Below are 6,349 nucleotides of genomic sequence, written 5' to 3' on the forward strand. Positions count from 1 at the left end.
CATAAGAAAATGAAGGAAATCTTTGAAGAATCTCAACACAGGTAAAACCCCTGCGATCGAGTGGCTTGACTTGGTCAGGGCTGAAGGGGTTTCTTAAGACAAGTTTAAGGTTATTCTATGTCACTTTTGCCTTTGTCATAATGCACGAGGACTAAGATGAGACAGCAGCACCTGAGATGTGTCTGTTCTCACAATGTGTACGTTCAAGATGGGAGTAGCTTACTTACAGCCAGGTGGGCCCTCAGGTGAGCTCTATATGCACGGACTTCTGGAGGCAAAGGAGGCAGCAAACAGCCCAACCCCGGGGGCAGAAGGTGAAGGGGGGCGGGATGGTTGAGAAGGGCTGTGAAGGGGGGTTCCATGGGGCCGGTTGGCTGGGATGTGTCTCAGCGATCATTCTGGTTCAATCTCTCCTGGTACCCAGTGGGTCCTTTCAAATATGTAGATTCATGTCTTTTATCTCTGGAATGTTTTCAAGGGTTATAGTTTTAAATGTTAGTTCTGTAATGTTTTAATTTTCTTCTTCGAGGACACCAATTGTAACAGGGAATAGCCAAATCTGACTACATGTTTGATCTGTTTCTTTTACTTTAACCTTTGCTTTCTGCTGCTTTTGTTCACTAAAAGGATACTGTCTACACATAATGGCCTGCCTCAGGGAACCCTGACCCTCCGCCTGAAGGTTAAATCAAAGTGCCTTTGTTCAGGGAAACATCCGGACCCTGTCCACCTGTGGATGGCTGCAATAAAGAAGAAATTAACACATCCTCTCCCTGAGGCTGGCCATTCCACGGGATATTTGCAAAACTTATGGCCTTTATACTTTACTTCCCCATCTCCTCCCCCTCTCTGTGCTATAAAAGAAACTGGCATCCAAACCCGGATAAGATGGTTATTTTGAGACTTATTCTGCCACCTTCTTGGTCTGCCGGCTTCCCGAATAAAGTCGTATTCCTTTGCTTCAACACCTCGTCTCCGATTTATTGGCCTGTTGTGCGGTGGGCCAGCAGAGCGAGCTTGGACTCAGGACACAATTACACTGTAAAGAGCCTTAATCTAAGATTATCACTAGAGTGAAAACACAAACCTTCCTAAGTGTCAAAATAAATGGACAAAGCAAAAAGGACACACCACACAGGGAAACAGTAAATGAAACATAATGCACACAGTAATTGCAACGTGATATAAGTGACAGAATGGAGACCAAACGTAGCCATGTAAATACATGTGAACGGACTTCACTTGTGGGTTTAAAAAGAAGAGATTTTTCAAATTGGCTCAAAAGCAAAACCTAACTCTACGGTGTATGAAAGAGATACACCTGAAACTCAATGATTCTTTTTGAAATAAAGAGAGGGACAGGGATCTACCAGGCAGAAATGAGGTGAGCAGGTGCTGCAATCCTAAATTTAAATCCCCGCAGCACTCGGGGAGAACAGGAGGGACTTGAAGACGCCTGGAAACAGGCACACGCTAAGCTGGATCTGAAGACAAAGGTGCCCAGTGATGAGCGATAGTTTTCTCCAAAGGGAGCAAAGTGGCGTGTCAGGAATTTGAGCCAAATTTTGACCTTTTTCTTTTCCCTAATAGAGGGAGGAACCCAGCCCTGCTTTCCACTTCCCGGGTGGGGTCACATTCAGCCTGTGTGGCCTCGGACCTCCCTGTTTGCCTCCAGCGCACTCCAGGTCTGCCTGCCTCTGTCTCTCCTGTTTCCCTGTTGCCCAGCCGCCTAGTGCATTTGCTTTTCTCTGCTCTGCTCATTTGCGTTTGGCTGCTTAGCAAAGGGAAAGGAGAAAACATAAATGAGGGATTTTATCTGTGTCTAGGCTGGCGTGCTGCCTCTGCTTACCTTGGTGTCCTCTGGCAGGGTCCTCACTTGGGGTGAACCTTTATCCCCTAGAGCGTCATTTCAAAGATTGCTATTATTTCTTTTGAGTCATTTTGCAAATACATGGCTCAAGGCTAGGGTTTCCACTTCATTATTTCCAGATGGGCTGGTGAATTTAAACAAACTTCATATCTGACTTGAATTTATTTTATAGTCTTAGAGAATCAAGGAAAGCATTGGTCTGGTCATGCTCCTCGGACACCAGTCTTTCTAAAGTCTGCCCGTGTGCGCTTGTTAATAGGCTACTCTTCTTCTAAAAAATAAAGTATGTTGTTTTTATTATTATACAGTCTGAGCATTTCTTGAGGGTAGACTGGGACCTCAGCAGGATGGTGTAACGGTGAGGCGGGGTGGTCTGAGGAGTGAAACGCAGTACAGTGTAAAATGTCGACGGTCATGTGATTTCACAGCTGTTTTGTGGACCAAATGGGATAAATAGAAGAGCAGGCTTAGCAGTTCGTCACACGTTCATGGCCCAGTAAATGCTTATGACTTTTAAATAACATTTCTGTGTGGCCTAGAGCATAGTAGCAGGTAGTGATGACATGTCTGATAACTTGGATCAAATCCAGTAAGCACCAGGCCGTAGGGGACAGGGGAAGTAGAAGTCTGTGTTCAGAGCCTGAAACCCAGGCAAGGAGCCAGGGTCATCAGGGAAGGCCTCACTGAATATAATTTTTCACAAGAACCTGAAGGAAGTGAGGCAGCCAACCATGGAGGAAGAATCTTCCAGGTGATGGAAACAGCAAGTGCAAAGGCCCAGGGGCAGCAGCACGCCTGGTGTGTTTGAGAAAAACAGGGAGGCCACTGCGACTGGCCCACTGGGCTGTGAGCAGGCAGCAGTGGTGTAGGGCCTCGAAGGTCATCTCAACCTTTAAAGGCAGGGAGTTATTTCTGTGCCTGTGGAGTCACCAAAGAGTCTGGCGGGGCATTAGCTCAACACCAATGTTGTCTAGTCACTGTGTGAATAAGTGAATGAACTAATGAAGGAAGAGATGCATGTGGCACAGATGTCTGTGAAGCATGTTAGCTTACATCGTGCCCAGAGGAGGAAGGCACACAAATTGTCTAATTGTCTGTTTTATCTTTCTGTGGTGTTTTGTGAACTTTCCATCGGGAATAAAAAGAATTTAATCCAGGTCCTAAGGCAACTGAAATTGTACTGTGTTTTTTCAAAATTCAACTCTATTGGCTACATTCATCACCGCAGAGGGCTGAAAAACCCTTAGGGGAAGATAAGAAAGCTACTTTTCCTCACAACATCTGGCTCAGGAAATGAAATGAGCAGGACACAATCCCAGTTTTAAATCAGTATTTGTGCTTCTGTAAGAAGATAAATCTATTTATCATTTATGGGATGGTCTCAGTTTCCCATAGATGGGGGGAAGGCAGTAACTAGGATTTCCTTGTCCTGAGCAAAACCTTTGACAGACAGTGAGAAATGCTGTAATTTTACATAATTTTTGTGATGGGAATTCCATTTTTCTGAGTGACTATAGTGAGTCTTGCGTTTACTATAGACAGAAAGGACAGGTTTAGCCTCCCAGGCTCAGATGAGGTGAGGTTATTAGAAAGCTGGAGATGTACAGGGTTAGGAGCTGTAAAATTCTGCAGTGACTCTGCACGGGTTTGCCTTGAACATTTCAACCTGTGCCACTGTCATACATTCACGGGCCCTTTTTTGCTGGAGGAGAATTATGCAATAACTTTTCCTATTCCTTGTTGATGTTGAACAGCCCACAGAGTAACACAGGCCCATTTTTACCAGCGGACATTGACCCAGCTTGCACAGCTGGAGTGACCCAGTCACCGCCTGCACTGCCCTCTTGGTTACTGGGGTAACTTTGGGCCCCACCACGAGACGTGAGCTCCTCCTGCTGCCACTGTGTCCTGACAGCTGCTTGGACATGGCAGGTACTTAGTAAATGCTTACCCAGAATTGGGGAGAGACAGTCAGCAATGAATCAAAGACGACCATGTTCATCAATGGCCACTTAGCGGCTGAAAATGGAAAATTCAGTCAATCACCAACATGTTCCCCCTATTCAGGTGTATGGTACCCCATTAATCAGAGACTTGAATGTCACCTGAATTATTTTTCTCTATTTTAGAGCAGACTAGAAACAGCCACAGCAAGAAATATTTGAGTGGTCCCATCCAGGGCGCTAGGTGTCTCCTTCCCGGGTAGGCAGCTCTATTTAAATCCATGAATATCATTTTTTTTAAACAAATGTATTTATTTATTTATTTATTTATTTATTTTTGGCTGAGTTGGGTCTTCGTTGCTGTGCGTGAGCTTTCTCTGGTTGTGGTGAGCGGGGGCTACTCTTCCTTGCGGTGTGCGGGCTTCTCATTGCGGTGGCTTCTCTTATTGCGGAGCACGGGCTCTAGGCACGTGGGCTCAGTAGTTGTGGCTCGTGGGCTCAGTAATTGTGGCCCGTGGGCTCTAGAGTGCAGGCTCATTTGTTGTGGTGCCCGGGCTTAGTTGCTCTGCGGCATGTGGGATCTTCCCGGACCAGGGCTCGAACCCATGTCCCCTGCACTGGCAGGCGGAGTCTTAACCGCTGTGCCGCTAGGGAAGCCCCATGAATATAATTTAATGTTGCTATAACTGAGGGTCTAATCTATGGCAACACCTAGAAGCCCAGTGGTTTTGGTGATGCGGGGGACAGTGGGGTGCCACTTACTGCTGGTGAAAGACCTGAGGTGTAGAATATTATCCGGCAGGCAGCAATGAAGGAGGATTTACTAGAATTAGGAGAATCTTCCCTTTTAAGTGTGTTAGTGATCCATGATCACATTTACAGGTATTTCTTTCACATTCATATATCACCATCAAAAATATAAACATTACCTTCATGGAAACATGACATGCATGTATGCTTATCAGTTAGGACACTTACACTTATAAATAACAAAAAAATGGAAGCTATCTTTAAAATGATGGGAATTAATTGGTTCAAGTAATTGAAAACTCTACCTTCAGGTACAGTTTGATCAGGGGCCCAGCTCCATTACTGCACAGTTGGCTGGCCTCTGTCCTCCTCCACATGGTGGCTTTTCCCTGAGCCTGGCTTCCATGTGGGACAAAAGAGCAGCAGCTGTGCCAGGCCTCCAGCCCACCTGGCAGCAGGTTCCAGGTCATTTCCTTTGTAAAGCAAAGCAACTCTCTCCTGAACCGAGTCTCCCTAAACTCCTTTTTCTCTTTCATTTCTTCTATAGAAGACATAGAAGGACAAGTGGTCCCCTTCTTACAGGCACTATTCAGAGCTGGGGGGTTCCAGCGGAGAAACCACATTTTATGTTTCGTGCTTAATTGTAATACATAATAAGCGCCTAAAGTCACATACGGGCTCTTTTACATGAATGTTCTTATTTGATTCTCATACCAACCCTGCAGGGTGTAATCCTTGCCATTTTAACTAAGAACAGAGGAAAAAAAATACGTAAACCAACTTGCTAAGGACACAGTGATGGTTACTGGCATGAAAAATGCATTGGAACTTTCAGAAATGCCAGCCGAGCACACTCCGGGTCCCAGGGCAGATTGCCCATCACGCTTGTGAAGGGCGGAAATGGGTGACCAGCCTCTGCTCCCAGGCCAGGCTACTCCCCCGCCGGCCCTCCGGTCCTGTTCCCAGGCTGGCGCTGGGGGCATGGGCTCCCCTGGACAACCCGGGCCGATGGCTGGGGCCAGCCTGAAACAGGCTGGCAGAGGTTTGCCCGGCAAAGATGGGTTTCCTGGGCTTCCCTGGTGGCGCAGTGGTTGGGAGTCCGCCTACCAGTGCGGGGGACGCGGGTTCGAGCCCTGGTCCGGGAGGATCCCGCGTGCTCAGGGAGCAGCTGAGCCCGTGCGCCACGGCTGCTGGGCCTGCGGTCTGGAGCCCGCGAGCCACAACTACTGAAGCCCGTGCTCCGCGGCAGGTGAGGCCACTACAATGAGAGACCCGGGCACCGCAACGAGGAGTGGCCCCCGCTCACCACAACTAGAGGAAGCCCGTGCGCAGCAACGAATACACAACGCAGCCAAAAATAAATAAATAAATTAAAAAAATATATATATGGGTTTCCTGGGATCAGCAGAGAATTGCAATTCGGGGGCGGGGGCGGGGGCGCGGGCCCGTGCGAGTCCCCGAGGGGAAGAGGAAGTGGTGGGAGGGCTGCAGTCACGGCTCGCACGGTCATTGGCCGAGTCCGTCTCTTCCCGTCGGGCTCCGCCAAGGTCACAGGGCACAAGGCTGCCCAGCTCTATTTGATCGGGGTTTCTGTCGAGTTTCTACAGGGGCGTCTCCAGCTTTCTTTAACTGTGGGCAGAGGCCCGAAGTGTGGCCTCGCGTGTGTCCCCCTCTCCTTTGGGCCCTGCTGCGCGCAGAGAAGTTCGTGGACTTGGTGGAGGCAGCTCTGGGGCCGGGGGGCCCGCTGGCCGGGGCAGGGCCGTCCGGGTCCCCAGAGGTCGGGGGT

The sequence above is a fragment of the Eschrichtius robustus genome, chromosome 9 (genome assembly GCF_028021215.1).
Source record: "Eschrichtius robustus isolate mEscRob2 chromosome 9, mEscRob2.pri, whole genome shotgun sequence".
Lineage (NCBI taxonomy): Eukaryota > Metazoa > Chordata > Mammalia > Artiodactyla > Eschrichtiidae > Eschrichtius > Eschrichtius robustus.